Source organism: Lytechinus variegatus, chromosome 8, assembly GCF_018143015.1.
Source record: "Lytechinus variegatus isolate NC3 chromosome 8, Lvar_3.0, whole genome shotgun sequence".
Classification (NCBI taxonomy): Eukaryota; Metazoa; Echinodermata; class Echinoidea; order Temnopleuroida; family Toxopneustidae; genus Lytechinus; species Lytechinus variegatus.
The window spans coordinates 29,788,985-29,811,306 of record NC_054747.1 but is presented as its reverse complement, the minus strand read 5'-3'; the positions used below and the strand labels follow the sequence as shown (position 1 = coordinate 29,811,306).

The following is a 22,322-nucleotide window of genomic DNA, read 5'->3' as shown; positions in this document are numbered from 1 at the left end:
ACAATATGACATTTGCGCTTAGGAAGAGGAATAGGGAAATATTTATCGTTTTCAAATGATGGCAAAATGTGATTCTTGCTCGCAAGCATCGCTCACTCGCAACTTTTCATAAATTTTTCGTGGTACAACGTATCTTCTTGTACCCTCAAAATGTTGGGTTCATTACCCCACTGGGATACCAACTGTCAGTTGGACAATGTGGGTATTGGACCAACTGTCTACTGTGCAAAGTGGGTGTTGGAACAAAATGGCAATTGGCTCAACAGGCAGTGAAGCTGGGCAAACTAGCTATAGGCCAACTAGCTAATCATGCTAATGGTCGAAGTTGGTATTAGGCGATGTGTCTATCAAAAAAAGTGGCGTTAGACGAGGTGACGAGGTGAAGTACATGTAAATATCAAACGAAATTGCTCTTAGGCGAAGTGACTTTTGGATGAACTGGCTTTCAGAAGAATTGGTGTTTCGGACGAAATGCATCCGTTTCAACAGACAAAATGAGTTTTTGAGAAAGTGGTTCTTAGACTAAATGGCTACAGGACGAAATGACTATTGATCGAAATGATGTTGTACCAAACGGTATTAGACGACATGATCATTGGGCAGTTTGGCATTGGATGTAGAGACAAATCACACAAACTCTCTCTCACACACACACACACACACACCCACACTCAAAATAACAAAATCCCTTACGAATTGAGGCTTCATTCTCGCCAACGAGAAATACCCACGCCCTGCATTGTATAGCAACGGCGTCCTGTGAGAAACATGTAATGACATTGAAATTTTATTTTATTTTTTTTTTACGTCGTGACCATGAAAATACAGTACCAAACTTACTCGAAAAAGTGTCTTGTGTATCTGTAACCCAATACCATGATATTATTTGTCAACCCATAATAAACGTATAAAAAGAAATACCAATATGTGCTTAATGTTTCAAACATGCAGACGGATGTTATAAATGGACATTTTGGTAATTAAAGGACAAACAAAAAGTTTGAATAAATAGAGAAAAATCCAACTAGCATAACACTGTGAATTTCATCAGAATCGAATGTAAAATAAGAAAGTTATGACATTTCAAAGTTTCGCTTGATTTCACAAAATAGTTATATGCACATTCCGGTTTTTATGCAAATGAGGGAACTGATGACATCACTCACTATTTATTTGTATTTTATTTTATGAAATATAAGATATTCTACTTTTCTCCTCAGTTTTGTTTCTCCCTGGACATGTTGAAATATCATTGCTTAACAATTTATGGTTTGGTCAAGTTGGTCGTTATTGTCAAATCTGCGAAAATTGATATAATGTATAATTCGAACAAAAAAAACAAAGAAAATAGTGAGTGACAGAAATCGTCGATTATCTCGTTTGCATGTGACTAAAATGTGCATATAACTATTTTGTGAAAAATAAGCTAAACTTGAAATTGTCATAACGTTCTTATTTTATATCCGATTTTGATGAAATTTTCAGTGTTATGCTTGTTGTATTTTTATCTTTTTATTCAAATCAACTTGTTGTTGGGGTGGACTCGTCCTTTAAAAATCTCTTCAGGCATAAGTGCATTATCAGCAAATTATAGTAATCATTATTTTCTCTCCCGTCTTCTAGCGGTAGGACACTGATCTAGTACTCCTGCCAGAAGTCGTGGGTTCAAATCCCACCCGTTGTGCCCGTAGGATTGTTTTTCATAGACAGGCATCACACAACAGTCGCTGTGTTACCCTAGACGCATTCAACATTAAGAACTTGTTAATTATTGTTTATCTTTAACACCCTACATAATGAATCATTTGATTATTTACCAAAATGTCCCCTAAGAATAGCTCAAATTTACAATTTAACATTCATATCATAGCTATTTTCTCTACAGTAAGATTCACGCTGTCGTTAGGAACTGGTTGTACAAATTTATAGCTGACAATGCTTTATGTGTGTGTGTGTTTGCCATTGATTTTCATTTAACATGTCGCAACTGATATTTCCAAGAATGAGGATAAAAATGTCATAGCAATCGACCAGTTCCATTAGATTTTATTGGTTGTCATCATCATTACAATTATTATCATTATTATCATTATAACTATTATTATCATTATAACTATTATTATTATCATTATTATTCGCTGTTATTGATTGTATTTCTTGACAGTGCGGTCAGAGGTTGAAACAATAAAAAAAAGTAGCGCACAAAAATGTCTTGCCGTGTCTGAATTTTTAAAAGAATTTCATGTCTCGAACCTTTCAATCTGCTTCTTTGATTAATGTGATACTTCGATCAACAATTTATCGAAAAAAATAACAAAATTGCTTTGAAATAATGCTTTTAATTCCAAAATTGTATAGCACATGTTGATTAAGAGTAGGTAAACCTACATTCCCAACCCCCTGTTGCACCCACAAATGTAATAACACTTTACCCACAAATGTAATAACGCCCACAAATGTAATAACACTTTACCCACAAATGTAATGATTTCACCCACAAATGTAATAATGCACTTTACCCACAAATGTAATAATTTTTGATCGCCCACAAATGTAATAATGACTTTACCCACAAATGTCATAAATTTGAAGGGATTTTTGGCGAATCCGTTCTAAACTAAAATCCAATTTTGACGCATAATGGATTAGCGCTGCTTTCAGTAAATTTGAATGAGATCATGAAAGGCGGCTCATCACAAATCCTTGATTGTTTAAATAGTATTTTCTGGCCGACCCGGATCAGTAATTTGAACGGGCTTCTCAGCATGCGCGTGGTTGCTAATAAAAGCAAGCACTGCCTAGCCCCCCCCCCCCCAATACCCAACCAAGACAGTGTGATGCCTGTCAACAGACCTCTCCTTCCGAAGTTTGAAGAGAACACTAAAACTGTGTAATATAAAATACATGATACTGTATGGTATACCATAACCAAATATAAGGACACAATTAAAAATGCAGACATTCTGGGCTTGTGCTCGGTGCAATTAATGTCATGTGTTATTATTAAATGTTACATGTTTTACATGGTTATCTGGAATATTCTATGGATTCATAGATGGGTGACACCCGTGTACATGGACTCAAGAGGAACTTCAAAATGCAGTAGCCAAAATACAAGTAAACTTAGAGAGGAAAAGAAAATAAAACAAAATAAAACATATTACATACATATGTACACATTATATACATTTATTTACAGGTGCTTTATCTATGTTATGCAGAGAGAACTTAAAAATAAGAGAGTCTATGTGTCCTTCTTACGAAAGACACAAGTGCTCTCTGGTGTGAAGCTTCTGATGAAGACAATGTTCCCTCGAGATCTGCTGCCTCTTGGCAGTCTGTATCCACTAACAGCATTGTTCTTTCTATGATATATTTTGCGCATTCAGTTAGAAAATGTCTTGTTGTTTCGGGCACTCCACAAACATCGCATAATCCAGTTAGGTGTGTTTTGAAAAGAAATAGGTTTTGGTTTAATCCTATATTATCCATTCTTAGACAGTGCAAAATGGATTCACTATTCATGTGGTTCAAGGAACATTTATAAGTTCCTGCTACGTTTTTTTTTATTCTTTTTAAGGGGATACAGTTTCTTCCCATCTATTTTGCCATTTTTGCATATAATAAAATTTGATCAAACTATTTGATTCTCTTTTATTTAGTTTATTATGGATGTCAATTGTGGGATGTATTAACGCACCTTTGGCGGCCTTATCAACCACTTCATTACCAGTGATATTACAATGTCCAGGTATCCACTCATAACAAATATGTATTCCTTTTTGATGAAGTTGTGTCTGGAGCATCAACAACTCATAAATAAACTGTTCTTCATTGTTGTTTTTCAAAGCATCTAGTGCTCCAAGAGAGTCGCAGAAAATAACCGCTCCTGTGAGTAATCCTGGTACCTGTATTTGGTTTAACCAATATAATGACAGAATAATGGCAGCTAATTCTGCTCTGTAAGAGGATGTATTGTTGTGTAGTCTTTTGGACTCTACATAATTAAAGCGTGGTATAAAAAAAAGCAGCAGCTGCCCTGCCCGTATATGGATACTTTGAGCCATCCGTAAATATATGTAGGTGGTTTGGCCACTTCTGATTAATAAGTTCTATACTTCTCTGTTTTTGGAGTAAGGGGTTGTCTGCCTTGGAAATAAGTAAGTAAATGAGAATCAAGCGTAGTCTTTTCTCCAGACCTGGTTACTTAAAACTAATAACTAAAACCCTAATGTCTTCATATAACACAAAAGTGCAGTGTTTTTTCCAGAGCCGGTTGATTAAAAAATTACAATATAAGTCTAAACTAAGATACAATAACGATATTCCAGTGGAATAAAAATGAGAATCGAGCTTAGTCTTTTCTCCAGACCCAGTTAATTAAGACTGGTGGAATTACTGTCTTTGTTGTCGTTTCAACTTACACGGCTTATATTGTGGATATATGTCCTAAGAGTAAATTGATAATCAAGCGTAGTCTTTTCTCCAGACCTGTTACTTAAAACTAAAAATAAACCCTATAGTAATGCATTCATATAGCACAAAAGTGCAAAGTCCTTTTTTCAGACCAGGTTAATTCAAAAATTAAAATATAAGTCCAAAGTCTTTTTTTCAGACCCAGTTGATAAACAAATTATACGATATGTCCAAAGTCTTTTTTCAGACCCGGGTATTTCAAAAATTATAATATACGTCCAAACTAAAATGAGAATCGAGCTTGAAAATCGATTGATTGAAAATTACATTTATTTCCTTCAAACAGATACAAAATTATATTTGACATAGTAACGAATACAGTATATATTTTGACATTAATTTGAAGGAGGCGAAAACCCGAAAAGCAGAGCTTGAGTTGGGGTCGTCAGATACAAATAAATAACAAGTTACGTACTGTAATGACATGATATGTAATGGCATATAAAAAAAGAAAGTTAAGAGTATAAAAGAAACATACAGTAGATGGAGAAGAGGGAGAAGAAATGTAGGCATTAGAAGATAAGTTCATTTGAACAAAAGAGTAAACTGGTCGCAATAACGTGACATTGGTACATGTATATAGAGCTTGACTGACATTTGTCTAGCATAGCAACAGGTAAGGCATGTGCATTAATTAACAATAGAAATGGAAGGTAGTTCAAGCATGTCAACATGTCAATGATCTGCATTTAAATAAAGTTTCTTTTTATAAGAAAAAGATTGCAAAGAACGAGAGTTTTGTAGGTGGGCTGGTAAACTGTTCCAAAGTTTTGGCCCAGAGTAACGAATATCGTACTGGTATCTTCGGGTTCTATGTTTCGGTAAATAAATTTGGGTAGCGTTTCTCGTATTATACTTATGAATATCCGGATTGAAGTTAAAATGACAGAGATTACTAAATTGCAAGGGGAAAATGTTGTTTGTGCTTTTGTACATAAAAATACTTTGCTGATGCAAATTAATATCGCTAAATTTCAATAATTTTAACTCTTTGAATACAGGATTTGTGTGAGATTGAAAATGTAATCCAGATATAATACGAACGATCCTCTTTTGCAGTATTATAAGCTTTAGGATGCTAGACTTACAGGAGTTGGCCCAAATAATATTACAATACGAGAAATATGGAAGTATAAGAGCACAATATAACATACGTAGAATGTGACTTGGCAAGAGATTTCTAATTCTAGATATAATACCAATGTTTTTGGATACTTTACTTTCGACCTCATGTATATGATATTTCCATGTCATAAAACTATCTAAATAAATTCCAAGGAACTTGGCTTTGTCTACCCGTGGTAATATTACATTGTCGAGTATAACACATGCATCATTCAAATCGACATTCTTTCTATTATGAAAAACCATGTAGTTACATTTCTTGACATTTAAAGATAATTTGTAAGCATTAAACCATTCACATACATGTACAGGATTTGCATTCACAATATCACAAAGGGAGTTCAAGTTTGAATTGCTATGAAATATATTTGTATCATCGGCATATAGTATAAAGGATAGCTCATTTGCTGATTTATAAAGATCATTAATATATAATATGAATAACAATGGGCCGAGGAGACTGCCCTGGGGAATTCCACAGGTTATTGTCTTAAAGTCTGACACACACGATTTGTATTTAGTACATTGTAAACGGTTATTAAGATAGCTGGTGAACCAATTATAAACAATACCACGTATGCCGTAACGATATAATTTAGATAGTAATATGTTATGGTTAATTGTATCAAAGGCTTTGGATAAGTCGATGAAAACTCCATTTGCGAACTCATTATTTTCAAAAGCATCTATTATTTTACTAGAGAGACTTGTAAGAGCCATGCTTGTGGAATAATCTTTACGAAGCCCAAATTGATTTTCATAAAGAATAGAACATTTATCAAGAAATTCGAAAGTCATCTTGTAAACAATACGCTCTAATAACTTAGAAACAGATAAAACAGAAATAGGTCTGTAGTTCGTAAATTCACCTTTGTCCCCAGATTTAAAAATTGGTGTCACTTTGGCCTTTTTTAATTCATGAGGAAACATTCCTTTTGATAAAGACAAATTAAATATATGACACAAAGGTCCACAAATATATGGTACGACTTGTTTGATGACTCTTGGACTATATTCATCCAAACCAGCCGCTTTATTGTTTTTAAATGTTTTAACAATGTTACAAATCTCATTCTCCGAGGTGGGATACAGATACAAGGAGTCAGTTGGTGTATCATCGATAAACTTCAAATAGTCCGTTTGAGTTTCAGGGATTCTGTTTGCCAAAGATGGACCGATGGAGCTTAGTCTTTTCTCCAGACCCAGTTAATGAAGACTGGTGGAATTAATGTCTGCAGTTGTTTCAACTTACACGGCTTATATTGTGGATATATGCGCTAAGAGTAAATTGAGAATCAAGCATAGTCTTTTCTCCAGACCCTGTTACTTAAAACTAAAAGCTAAACCCTATAGTAATGCGTTCATGTAGCACAAAAGAGCAAAGTCTTTTTTTTCCAGACCCGGTTAATTCAAAAATTAAAATATAAGTCCAAAGTCTTTTTTCCAGACCCAGTTGATAAACAAATTATACGATATGTCCAGTCTTTTTTTCAGACCCGGGTATTTCAAAAATTATAATACATGTCCAAACTAAGATACGATAATGATATTCCAGTGGAATAAAAATGAGAATCGAGCTTAGTCTCTTCTCCAGACCCAGTTAATGAAGACTGGTGGAATTAATGTCTGTAGTTGTTTCAACTTATTTGGTGTATTATTGTGAATACATGCGCTAAGAGTAAAATGAGAATCAAGTGTAGTCTTTTCTCCAGACCCTGTCACTTAAAACTAAAAGCTAAACCCTATAGTAATGCGTTCATGTAGCACAAAAGTGCAAAGTCTTTTTTTTCCAGACCCGGTTAATTCAAAAATTAAAATATAAGTCCAAAGTCTTTTTTCCAGACCCAGTTGATAAACAAATTATACGATATGTCCAAAGTCTTTTTTTCAGACCCGGGTATTTCAAAAATTATAATACATGTCCAAACTAAGATACGATAATGATATTCCAGTGGAATAAAAATGAGAATCGAGCTTAGTCTCTTCTCCAGACCCAGTTAATGAAGACTGGTGGAATTAATGTCTGTAGTTGTTTCAACTTATTTGGTGTATTATTGTGAATACATGCGCTAAGAGTAAAATGAGAATCAAGTGTAGTCTTTTTTCCAGACCCGGTTAATTCAAGAATTGAAATATGAGTCCAAAGTCTTTTTTCCAGATCCAGTTGTCAAACAAATTATACGATATGTCCTAAGTCTTTTTTCAGACCCGGGTATTTCAAAAATTATAATATAAGTCCAAACTAAGATACGATAATGGTATTCCAGTGGAATAAAAATGAGAATCGAGCTTAGTCTTTTTCCAGACCCAGTTAATGAAGACTGGTGGAATTAATGTCTGTAGTTGTTTCAACTTATTTGGTGCATTATTGTGAATATTTGCGCTAAGAGTAAATTGAGAATCAAGCGTAATCTTGACCTGGTTACTTAAAACTAAAAACTAAACCCTATAGTAAGCGTTCATGTAGCACAAAAATGCAAAGTCTTTTCTCTCGACCCGGTTACTTAGAAATAAAAAATAAACCCTATATTAAGGCATTCATATAGCGCAAAGACATTTCTCCGGGTCATTTAAAACATTCATCAAATCTGTTCAAAAAGACCACACAATCTCTTGATGTTATAGACATTCATCCAGACCAGATTATTTCAAAATAAGAAATGATTGGAAAAAAAATCCTCCACTCTTGTTAATGTTCAATTCCATGAAAATATAGCATAGTCTTTCCTCCAAACCCAGTTATTCAAAATTATGAATTACATGTACAATTTCAAAACAGTATAAAGACCCCATAATCTTATTAATGCTGGATAACATGGACATATACATGTAGCGTAGTCTTTCAGCCCGACCCAGTTTTATTTTTCAAAATTACGCTAATAGTAATAATAAAAAAATCAAAATCTAAGACCAAACAATCCTTCAACCTAAGAAATGTTTTAAAAAGAAATTTAGAGCGTTGTATTTAGTCCAGACCTTATCATTAAAACAAATACGCAAAACAAATTTTCTAACATAAGACCTTATCATATTCTTATTCTTGCGGAATAACGCGAGTTTTAAAACGTACTCTTTTCTCCAGACCCGGCTATTTAAAAAATAAATTTACAAAACTTCCAATCTAAGACCAATCTCCCATAGTTACACCCAGTTAAGAAATATGCCTTTACCCCACACCCAGTTTTTTTTTATAATACTAAGACCCCTAAAAAACATTGCAATAATGCATGGGCAAAGCAAACATCCTTCCTCCAGACTTGGTTATTATTTGAAAAAAATAAATAGTTTTTACAAATATTCTAAAACGAAGACCCAATAATCTGATTACTGTGGAATAACACTAAGACCAATTGTCGAAGATCGACTTTCCTCCAGACACAATTATTCAAGAATAAAAAATCAATAAAACCCAACCCCCAACAACGAATCTAAGAACCAACAATCCTCCAAATTAAGACCACGCATGTAGAAAAGCACATGTTTAGAACGTTGTCGTTATTCCAGACCCAGACATTTAAAAATGATTTAAACAATCTTAAAAACATAAGACTTTGTCATATTCTTATTCTTGTGGAATAAGACGAGTATTATGCTTAGTCTTTCTTCAAAACCGGTTTATTTAAAAGATAAACAAACATTGAAAAAAACACCGTTAAGACCAATCATCAAAATTAAACCCAGTATAAATGCTTGGGCTTAGAGTAATGACTTTACCCCTCATCCATTTCTCTTAAAAATACAAATTAAGCGAAACATTAATCTTAAAACTTAGACCCCAACATCTTCCAAACTATAAAACCCTTGTGATAACGCATACTTAATTTGACCAGACCAGCTTATTAAGAAAACAACAACAAAACAAACATTTCAAATTAAAACCCTCTTCCAGCCTAAGATCCTGTAATATATAATGTATTTAAACATTCATTTTTCTTCCAAGCAAAGAAATTTATAATTAATAAAAACCATCAAAACTTAGAGCCCGGGGAGCATTTCATGAAAGGAGTTGTCTGACGTTTACAAGTCCCATTTTATCCAACACTAACCATGGAAGCACTGCATCTTAGCCAATCAACATCAAGGTCGGACATAAATGTTGATGAAATACTCCCACAATCATCTTTTTCATGTTGAACAGGCACGAGAATAAGATTGAGTCTTAGTTATGAAGATTCCATTTATCCTATATTTGAAGATGACAAGGTCTGGAATAAAGAAAACTCTCTAAACTTTTATTTATTTAAGGTTATTAGTTTGAAGGATAGTTGAGTTTTAGATTCTGTTGTTCTTTTTTAAAATATTTTTTGTTATTTCGAAATAAGTGGGTCCGGAGAAAGACTACACCATATTTCCATGCTATTTAATGTTGATAAGATTACAGGGTCTATGTTTTGTTGTTGTGTTTTTTATGATTTTTATAACTGGGTCTGGAGGAAAGACCACGCTATATTTCCATGTTACTCAACATAAATAGGATCGTGGGTCTTTGTTTACTTTTTTTATTATTACTAATTTATTATTATAATTCATCATGTGTTATTTGAAAGATCTGGGTCTGGATGAAAGACTATGCTATATTTCAATGTTATTAAACATTAATAAGAGGGTTGGGTTACTTTTTGCCTGATTCCACCAGTTTTAAATAACTGGGTCTGGAGAAAAGACTATGCTCTATTCTCATTTTTATTCCACTAGAATATCATTATCGTATGTTAGTTTGGACCTATATTATGATGTTTGAAATAAACTTGTCTGGAAAAAAGACTTTGGACTCATATAATATTTTTTTTATTAACTGGGTCTGGAAAAAATACTTTGACTTATATAATAGTTTTTGAAACAGCTGGGTCTGGAAAAAAGACTTTGGACTAATATTATAATTTTTGAATTAACCGGGTCTGGAAAAAAGACTTTGGACTTATATAATAATTTTCATATTAACTGGCTTTGGAAAAAAAGACTTTGGACATATATAACATTTTTTTAATTAACTGGGTCTGGAAAAAAAGACTTTGGACTGATATTATAATTTTTTAATTAACTTGGTCAGGAAAAAAGACCTTGGACTTATACAATAATTTTTTCAACAACTGGGTCTGGAAAAAAGACTTTGAACTTATATAATATTTTTTTAATTAATCGGGTCTGGAAAAAAAACTTTGGACTTATCCCCAAGAAAGACTGCACTTTTGTGCTATATGAATGCATTCCTATAGGATTTTAGTTTAGAACGGATTCGTCAAAAATCCCTTCAAATTTATTACATTTGTGGGTAAAGTCATTATTACATTTGTGGGCGATAAAAAATTATTACATTTGTGGGTAAAGTGCACTATTACATTTGTTGGTGAAATCATTACATTTGTGGGTAAAGTGTTATTACAGTTGTGGGCGTTATTACATTTGTGGGTAAAGTGTTATTACATTTGTGGGCGACTATTACATTTGTGGGTGTAACGACCCCCCCCCCCAGTGTTGTAGTGACTTGATGCTCGGCCTTGGCCTTAAGGCGCCTTAAGGCCTCTTTTTTCAAAGCCTTGGCCTTGAACATTCAAGCCTTGGCCTTGAGGATTTTGAGCCTTGAAATTTCAAGGCATTTTCAAGGTTTTTTCAAGGCTTTTTTGTATTATGTATTTTCATTTGTTTTATAAAAGTAATTATAAATGTTTCAATTGTTCTGTACATCTAATGACACTAAATACTACCAGTCAGCAGCAGCAGAAGCAGTAAGTGTACTTAGCAGTGCCATCAATTGCAATTATCATCACATAATTATGTAACAAAGAGAAGTGATGAAAATTAATTTTATTCATTGGTAATATGATGTAATCATGACTAATAAGGATAATGACAATATCAATAATAATGATAATAATAATTAGGATTATAGTCAGTCAGCGTAACTACAGGGGGGTGGCATGGGGGCACGTGGCCCCCCCCCCATCGGCTGACTAAAAAAAGGAGGAAAAAGGGAGAAAGGAAGAGAAACGTACTTTGGAAAGAAGACATTAATGTTCATTATGTTATAATTATGTTATGTTACATTACATAAGAAACATTTGTTTCTTATAAATGAAACATAATTGGCTCAGGGCATATATTATGTCTTCATTGTTCCTGGTGCTCCCATTGTCTGTTTACCGAGATATATAATCTTGTTATACTAAAACCTCCCGTTTTCAAGTCAATGTACACCAAACTACCAAATATATTTCCTCGCACTTCGAGTTATTCTTTTACATATACAATAGTATGCTTCTTTTTCATGAATACTTTAAGTGATTGTCCCATTTTATGGTCTTAATATATAACATTTCCTGTCCGTGCTTACGTTCGAAGTAGTGGATTGGTGAAAGATGTTTGCTCTCCATCAATTCCTAGAATGAGTCCTTAAAATGTCCCTTTTTCTGTTTTCTGATCTGAATATCAAAAATTTTCAGCTCGCGCTTCGCGCTCGCATCATTTGGTAAGTGAACTACGTAAGGTCTTCCTGAATTCCTACAAACAAGCCTTAAATGCCCCTCTACAGGTCTGAATATCCTAAATGTTCAGCTCGCGCTTCGCGCTCGCAAGATTTGATTAGTGTGGATGGGTATGTTAATCATAATTACAAGTGCTTTATGTGCATGTTTAGATGTAATTCTAACAAAATCAGCAAGCGCTTATTGGCACTCCCATTAAATGACTATGGTGAGATGCGTATAATCTTAATAGATAAAAGATTCCTAAAATATAGTCCCTAAAATCTTCCTGTTTGGGGTCAATATTCAACAAAATTTCAGTTCACGCTTCGCGCTTGCACTATTTAGCGAGACAGGTACGTATCATGATTACAAAAGATTGATTGTAATGTCCCTTTTTAAGTTTGAATATCAAAAATTTTAAGCTCGCGCTTCGCGCTTGCATTATTTGACTAATGAGATACATGTCCGTTTATTGGCACTGTCCTTATAAAATATCTCTATTAGGTCAGTATACCTGGCAACTGGGCGCGCTTCGCGAGCTCACTAGGCAGTTCCAAGTTTTCGCTGGTGCCCCCCCCCCCAATGCCGTGACCCATGGTACGCCACTGATTATAATGATTTTATGACAGGAATAATTCTGACAGATCTGACTGCAATTTTGACAACAACGTTCATACTTTAAAAATAGCTTACTCTAAAGAATGATAACAAGGTTGATTTCTATTCCATTAGGTTTTCCTTGTATTATTTTCTTTGACCAACAAGAATGTTTTAAGTCTTAATGATATTCTGAAAAGATTTGGTAAACTTGAACACAAACTTCAATTTCGTCATTTCCAAATGGGCTATGGCATCAATGGCATGATGAGCCAAAAATTTTGAGGGGCCAAGCATGGCATACAGAGCAAAATTTTAGGTTTCAAAATCAACAAATTTTGGATTGTGCTTGCATAAATTATTGTTAAGTAAGGTTCGCATTCAATTTACAAAAAAAAAATGCTTAGAATGTTTAGTTTTTAGGACGGAATATTACAAATTTTTGAGCTCGCGCTTTGCGCTCGCATTATTTGATTGGTGAGTTATGTTTCCTATTTATGAGTCACTAAATGCAGTCCAGAACAGTTTTCTTTTCTGGTCAGTAAAAATTCAAGCTTGTGTTTGTGCTCGCGTTAATTTGTTTAGTAAGATGCACACTTTTTCATGATTACAAAACAGCTCGAAATATTTAAATTTCATTTCTTATTACATCTTATTGCAACATCTCGCAAGGATGTCCTTTTAACAGTGATTAGCACCATAATTGACCCAAAATCGAGTTTTACAACTTCAAAATTGTTTTTTTATTTTCAAACCCACTTGCTCGCTATGCTTTCTATAGCGGGAAATTAAAGCCTAAATCAAAATATCTGGCTTATCAATTAGAAATCACTTAAAAAAAGCTTTGCTGAACTGCACCAAAATTCTCATTTTGACTCATATTGTAAGTGCATTTTTGGCTTTGACCTCCCCCCCCCCCCACTAAAAAAAAAAATCTGCCTCCCCTGTACCAGGTAGAGGAGAAAGACATATGTTGAGAATGGGCATGCCAGGATCAGATCACCTTGGTAATAATAATTATTGCAATGTGAGTCGCCTAGAACAATAATTAAATGTTTTTTTGTCTAAATCTACATGATCTATCATGAAATTATTTTCGTTTTAAATGTACAAGGGTCAAAAATTTTGCTCGCTCACATCTTTTATACATTTGGTCCTGTGTGTCATGTATGCCGCCCAAGCATTGTTGTCTAATTTTTTTTCCATATATTGTACAATTGAAATGCCTTGGCCTTGGTCTTGGGTTTCCATGCCTTGGCCTCAGCCTTGGTTATTGAAGCCTTGGCCTTGGGTATTAAAGCCTTGGCCTTGGCCTTGGAGGTTTGAGCCTTGACTACAACACTGCCCCCCCCCCCCTCTAAATGGCTTAATAGCCATTATGCGCTTACCCAGAAGCGGGTTGGTTGTATATGAAATAAAATAGACACTGTGTTCACACACTGCATTTTTTATGAGTCTAAACGCGATTACTTTGCCCCGGCTCGCGGGGCAGACAAGACAAGACAAAAAAGTTGGATCAGGCCTGCGAGACGGGGCAGGCACATCGATTTTTTTTCACAAAGTTAAGTTACTCCGACAATTAGTGCGCGCCATTGTCATGTTCATTTTGAATTAGTTACAACCATGTACAAATGTAGGTTTTTTTAAGCAGTAAAATTTGTTCTGAATTCATTCCTTTTAGATGTCCGGTTGATGACACGGCTCTTGTTTATTTTTCCGGACCGCATCATGAAGGCTTTAGCGTGAACTCTTTCCGTTTCGTAGGAGACCATGAAGAGGTATTTCGCAACATTTTCAACCATTTTTCATGTTTCAAAATAAGTTAAATTAAAACATTTTTCTCCTGAAAATTCGGTAAAACTGTGGAATAAATGCTCCTATTCGAGGAAGTTTGGGAAAACATTAATATAAACTGTATAGAAATGAAAAAAGTAAACAACAGCAAAATGGAACAAAATCACTAATTTAATAGTATTCATTGATCACATCTTAATCGACAGGTGTACTTTCACTCCGTAGTGAAGGTATGTGGTATCAGCAATTACAATGAGTTTGTGTCCAGTCTTGAAGCCGACTGTGAATCTATCCGGTCTCCTCCGTCTTCAATGTCACCTCCTTCTGGTACCGAAAGGCGCAAACGACGATCTGCCGACTTCCTTTCCACTCAGACGATCAGCAGTGGCCCTGTCCGTGTCCGTAGTGCAAACAGTGATATGGCCACTGATGGTATGTTATATTAACATCCAATCTATTTGAGCTGTACTGAGATGTACCTCCTCCCCCCCCCCCCCCCACACACACACTTTTTTCAGACCAGTGTAGAAAGACGTAAAAACGCCATCTGATTTTGATTTATTTTTTTGCATGGTCAGCCCGCTTTCCCTTTCTGAACCATTCCACGGCCCATGCATTCCATATAACCTGTCGCAATGATAAGGGTTTTTTTTTCCAAAAAAGTGTTATTGCTTCTGTTATCCTGCTATGTGATTGGCTGCTAGAGAATGTGGTAAAGCAAATGCGCATTCGTTATCATAACGAATCTTTATGAAATGGTCTACACTCACAAATGGCTTCACAACGTGTTCCCAACTTCGACCGACCTTTATATTTTGGAGGCAATCTTTAATCGCATCTTTCGTAAATGTTCCACATGCAATTTTTATGAATATTACATCTATTAATAGCTTTTAAAAAGAGGTCTGATGAGGTCTGAGTTTAATCTTTATCACCAATATATACATATATATATGATGGTTTGTTTTATAGATATATATATATATATATAAGAGAACAATGGTAGGCGTAGCTTAAATCAAGGTTCCCCAGAGCTATCTACCCTTTGGAAAAATTGGTGATGCCGAAAAAATGTCTCTGCCGGGAATCGAACCCGGGCCCCCAGCTTTGAACGCTGGTGCCTTAACCACTAGACCACAGAGACGGTTAGTAGCTAGGGCGAGCCCGATCCGATGACCGTCAGATAGACAGATTTTCGACACTAAACCATCGGCATCACCAATTTTTCCAAAGGGTAGATAGCTCTGGGAACCTTGATTTAAGCTACGCCTACCATTGTTCTCTTCATCCATTTCTTTACAATATATATATATATATATTTATACTATGTACGTATATAAATGTGTGCAAGGGCAGATACTTGCATCCCTGGGAACCTTGATTTAAGCTACGCCTACCATTTTTCTCTGCATCCATTTATTTCGCAATATACATGTATACAGTATATATATATATATATATATATGTGTGTGTGTGTGTGTGCATGCATACATATACACGTATATACATGCATGCACACACATACACAGAACAATGTTATTGATGCACAAACAGGAAGGTGATATATTTGATAAATGGTGACCACAAAATAGCAATGGCTGCTTATCGGATGTGGCACCCTGTAGGGGAAGGCGAGGTAGGTTGTGACAAGTTTTGTGTTTTGCATGTTAGAATTAATATGATCAACAATCTTGTAGGAATAGGTACCTTTCCATTAAAGGACAAGTCCACCCCAACAAAAACTTGATTTGAATAAAAAGAGAAAAATACAACAAGCATACCACTGAAAATTTCATCAAAATCAGATGTGAAATAAGAAAATTATGACATTTTAAAGTTTCGCTTATTTTTAACAAAACAGCTATATGAACAAGCCAGTTACATCAAAATGAGAGAGTCGATGATGTCACTCACTCACTATTTCTTTTGTATTTTATTGTTTGAAATATGAAATATTTTGATTTTCTCGTCATTGTCATGTGAAATGAAGTTTCATTCCTTCCTAAACACATGGAATTCCATTATTTTAAAATTTTGTGCTTCAGGCAAGGAGGTCCTAATCATCGAATTCGTAAAAAATGAAATATTGTATAATTCAAACAATAAAAAACAAAAGAAATAGTGAGTGAGTGACATCATCGACTCTCTCATTTGGATGTAACTGGCTCGTTCATATAACTATTTTGTTAAAAATAAGCGAAACTTTGAATGTCATAACTTTCTTATTTTACATCCGATTTTGATGAAATTTTCAGCATTGTGCTTGTCTGATTTTTCTCTATTGATTCAAATCAACATTTTTCTGAGGTGGACTTGACCTTTAAGTCTTCTGATATGTTTTTCACCGTTATATAACTTTCTACCCCCACACTTAAAATCAGTGTGTCCTTTCAAAAAAAGAGATGTCAAATGGCTCAACTTGCCCCATCCACAGTCGTTTTTCTTATGTATTTTTAATGCACCTTTTTTCCAGATGTGTCCAACTACAACCCGTTTGCGATGCTCATCCTTGGTATCATCGCCGCAGTGGTTGCCATGGTTATTCTGATGGGCGTGGTCAAGCTGGTTGGTAGATCAACCAACTTCAACTATCAGCCTGTTTCGACCGAAACCGTTGAAGGGATTTAGAGAGGCGAGAGTAACCATTGCTCATACACTGTACAAAGAGGCCACGAATTGGAAAGTATCTTCCATTGTAGAATTCAAAAATCTATTTGCGCCTCCTTAGTCTACTTTTAGTTCTAATTACTAACATACGTAAGTGAGCAATGGACAAGAATGTGGAGGGAATTACATCAGTTCTGAGCCTGCTGCCAGCTTTATAATTAATACAACTTATTAAAGTGAAAATGAGCATGGTATATTGCTTTCTTGAAAATTAATGACAATAACGGTGGTGGTAATAATTATGATTATTATAGGTGACGGTTAGGATAATTATGATTACTAATGATCACATTGATAATGATGAATATAATGAAAAACAAGATATGACATCTTTGATTATGGTGATGGTTATGAAAAGTTTGATTAAGTATAAGCATTATTAAAAGTCTTAAGTATTACTATGAAGAATGAGCATAAGTTTTAGTCATTAAGTATTCAATTCAATTTCATTGAGTATAAGCGTTATAAGGATTAAATATGAGTATTAATTATAAGTATACCTATTAAGCATTAAGTATGGGTAAGAAGTAAATGCATTAACTATGAAATATTAATGTGAAATATGAGTAAAGGCATTAAGCAATCACTGGCCTTCATTCCAGCAGCTAGTCAATTTTTAACTTGCTGCATACAAATTTACGGGAATATACAAAACATACAAATCAGTGAGTGAGAAAATATGAACATATTACCTACCTTTTATTTGAATTACGATACAGTGATCATGTTTATAATCACATTCATAATGAGAATGGTTGACGAATTAAAGGTTCAAGTGTATTGGTATTTTTAATGTATCAGTTATGGGTATATTGGTATTTTTAATGTATTGTCTTATCAATCAACGGTGATGGTTATAATATTGATGGTTAACATGGTTAAGGTTATATCTATGATCGAATTGATACAAATTATAGAATCTATGATTAACGTAGTGAAAAAACAAGCAATTTTAATGAAGTCACATATGTTGTCGGCCTCATGCCAAAAGGGAACAAACCCAAATTTGGAGGAATTCGAGTTGTCATCATGTGTATCTCGACATACTTTTCAAGATGATGTCCTATTGTTTACTTTGTTTTGTAAAGTACGATATTATAGTCACCACAAACATCATGAATTACAAAACCGTCTGCGAAAATTTAACAAGACGAAGGATAATTCTCACTTGCTAAAATACATTAATTAATTACAACTATCCATTTGATCACAGTGATATTCATCACCATCTGCTCCATACCAAAAGTCACTATTGTGCGAACGCAGTGTAATCGCCTTTTGTGCATGGGGGTTGATTTTTTCCCTAGTGTAAACGCATCAAGCCCTTATTATTATTATTATTATTTGGGGGGATATTGAATACACTTAAGTTTCATCAAAATTTTCGATATATTCGGTTAACACGTTGTCATTAAACCTTTGTCATGAATATGTCTTGATTGACTTTGTAAACGAAGAAACGGACATAAGCTTTACTATACATGTTGGAAAGGGAAAATATTTGAGGTATTTATTTAGAAGGGCTAAAACACGGTCCTTTTGACATTAGGCCGATGACATGACAATGGTGACAATTATCAATAATGATTGTGGCAATCTTAATGACTATATTGATAATTAAAATGATTAACCTAGTGAAAATCACACTTATAAGCAATTGGCATATAAGGTAATAATGGTGATGGGATAATCGCAAGGATATAATTATAGTAATTAATTCGTCACTGCTGAAGAAAGAGGTGGTCTGCCGCTATGCTGGGACTTGCATATAAATGTGTGGAATAAACGATTGAATTGATATAGGGCTAAACAAAATCATTAAACAATAATACGCGGGTTTGATTAGAATTTCAGGTTCCTTTCATCTTTTGCATACTTATTCTCCCTAACTAAAGTTGAATTAATTCATTTATTTCAAAATCAACATTTATTTTCTTTAATATGAATTAATACAAAATCATTTGTCATAAAATGCCACGTATCTTTTTTACACAAGAAGGCCTAGTTCCCTGAAAGCAAAACCTTTTGACGGGATAATCATTTAACACAAATGCAATACAAAAAAATAAAATCCTCTGAAATATACAATCATATAAACAATGTTAAAACTGTAAAAAAAAATTAAAAGGGGTATATCTCAATATAAGCAATAAAATCATGGAAATAAGAAAATCATGAAATGAAGCGGAAATACTGACAGGTAAAGGTCATTCACTTGTAAGAGCTAGCTCCCTTCATTACCACATTAACGTTGCTTTTTTTTAATAATGAAACAAACGAAAGAACGAATAATACCTGATACCGCCATCCCCAATCTCGTAAAACAAGAAGTTTTAATTACATTTCAAGTTAAGTAGACAATTACTAGTTTGGTTCCAAAGTAAGATTTCAGTAATGAGAATGTAGCGGACTATCTCTAAAAATATGAGTCTTATTTTTTTTTAATCCAGGGTTTATTTTCTTTCTTTGGTGGTGTACTCACGATGGACATGATATGATCAGAGTTGGAAGGCATCTTTGAAATATAAAATGGCGACACCAACGTTCATTTCAGAGATGATGACATACCGTATTATTAATATTTATATTGATGCATACTGTTGGAACGTCATGGGTTAAAAGACATTGTATTACGGTTGTAATTGATATCATTCTATTGAGTTTCTAAGGAAATGTTTGTAATAATTTACCCATACGGGAAAAGAAAAACTTGATTTAAACGGAAATGGGGAAAAGGGCTAATTCTATTTTCTAGAAACAATTAGATTTAAGCTTCTCGTTGATGTAACTCTTCATAAAATAACTGACTTTTTACTTGCAATGCAGTGCGTTATCAATAATCAGTTTAAACTTTGAAAAACTCCCAAAAATCTCTCAATTGAAAAAAAATCATTCTGAGAATTTTATATTATTTGGCTTTGTTTCCACTTATCAGATAAAAGAAATGATTTTGATTCAATTTTATGCTTGAGTTAGCAATGTCCACGTGTGCAAACAACCATAAAAAAGGATCGCACAGGAATTATAACTGTCCTTTTATAACAACTTGTCTACCTGACTTAATGTCGGGTATACATGACCTTGAGGTTGTTGCAGCTCGGTGACAGAGAACATAACATTAAAGAAATCAAGGTAAACAAAGGTTCATTTTATTTTTTTTTGTCTGGAAATTTTCACCGGGTATAACAATGAATAAAAGGAAAAATCAAACAATTTCATGCAACTCACTGTTGAATATAAAGAATATCATTTTATATGATTATATTAAAGTTTAAACCGTTTGTTTAATCAAACGCGCTGTATTTCTATGCTGGAAAATAGTTATTTAACCTGGATCGATTAGCGGCAGACCTCTTCTTGATGTTGTGATTAAATAAATGAGGGATATAGCGGGAGTTGTTCTTGTATAGTGTAGTCATTGATATTTACAAAGGAAGAGAGTGCATGGAAGGATGCTTGGGTGCGTGTGTGTGTGTGTGTGAGAGAGAGAGAGAGAGAGGCGGGGCAGAATGAGCTTTGAGGGTGCGTGCCAGTATGTGCAAGAGAAAAGAGAGAGGTAGACGCTGAAAGGGTGAGATAGGGCGTGTCTTAGTGTATATGGGAGAGAGTGAGAAAGTGTGTGGGATTGGTTCCTGGGGGGGGGGAGTTGCTTGTGTTCGTCATTCATTTAGGTTGATAACTGCCACGAGAGTTATATATATATGTGTGTGTGTATGTGTATAATTGTATGTATGCATGTATGTATGTTTGTATGTATGTATATATATATATATATGTATATATATATATATATATATATATAACATAGTTGAGGCAAAAGTTTACATACAGCGCGTCCCCAAAAAAATGTCCCTCTGACATAGGACTGAATTAATTCTAAAATGTGGTAGGATTCTCAAATAAATGTTCATGAGTAGAAAGCTCATTTCATGTTCTAACTTTTATGAAAATTTCATTGGTCACGCTTCAGCGGTTTTGAATACACACTCTGTTACGTAACAGTGGTGCATTTTAGCTCATTCCAAGTTTGCAGCATTGATGCATTTCTTCATTGTCTATGGCATGTTAACCCCCATTCTTACATCCAGGATCTGAGCAGGGATAATTCCCTAATCATATCTAGGCTCATCAAATCATAAACTTGAGCATGTTCAGAAGGACAAGAAACATAAAAAATTAAGTTTGTTTGATGATTGATAAGGGGAATCAGTGCACCAACTTGAAAGAAAATGTGAATGATGGATGAGTACAATAAGCTGAAAAAGGGGAATCAACAAGTTCACCCTTGCAAAAAGGAACTATACCAAAGAAAATTTGACTTTTTCTTTTAAAAAGTTACACTGCATTATTGAACTTGACCTCAGTAGCTAATTAACTAAAAAAAAGTAATGAAAACAAAAATGCAGTATTGTTGGAATTATGCATCAACAGACATGACCCGTTGTCTCAATCATTGTGCATCTCCCGTTTATCAAACATGAAATGAACTGTCAATACTGTTTTTGCCCTTCTGAACATGCTCAAGGTTGTGATTTGATGAGCCTGGTTAGATCATGGAGATTTCCCTGGTCAGATCAGGGAATTCCTTGGTCAGAACAAGGAGATAGAGGTGAAATCTCCTTGGTCAGAATGGTCAAAGGTGGTTGATATGCAAGAAAGTGCAGAACACAAAGCAGTGTTGCATGCATATAAACTTGGAATGGGTTGAAAAGCACCACTGTTACATAATAGGCTGTGTATTCAAAACCACTGAAGCAAGACCAATGAAATTTTTATAGAAGTTAGGACATGAGATGGGCTTCCTATATCCATACATTTCATTGAGAATAATTTTTATTTTTGGAAGTTATTAAGCCGCATATCAGAGGGACATTTTTGGGACGCGCTGTACACCCATGGAATTCAGTGAAGTTTGTTCACTTGCCAAGCATCGTAAAATTTGCTATATCTTCAGACCATGTTCGTCATGACGAATTTGGTATCAAATGAAAAAGTGCATTATTCTCTTTCACACGATTTGGATGCCATTAGGATTATAGTATATTTCAGGTGGAATTTCTTTGAAAAAAGGTAATATTCGTGCGAATTGTATTCTATTGTTTGTTATTATGTTTTCAAAAATCGCTTCATAGAAATATATAAATATCAAACCTATGATTCATCTTACATTTGCTGCCAAGATATGTCACAACCGAACAA

General features: G+C 34.3%; 1 pseudogene; it reads left to right on the top strand.

Moving 5' to 3' along the window:
• LOC121419635 overlaps nt 1–20,518 on the top strand; it is a 36,927-nt pseudogene extending 16,409 nt beyond the window's left edge.
• Nucleotides 20,519–22,322: the final 1,804 nt, after the last annotated feature.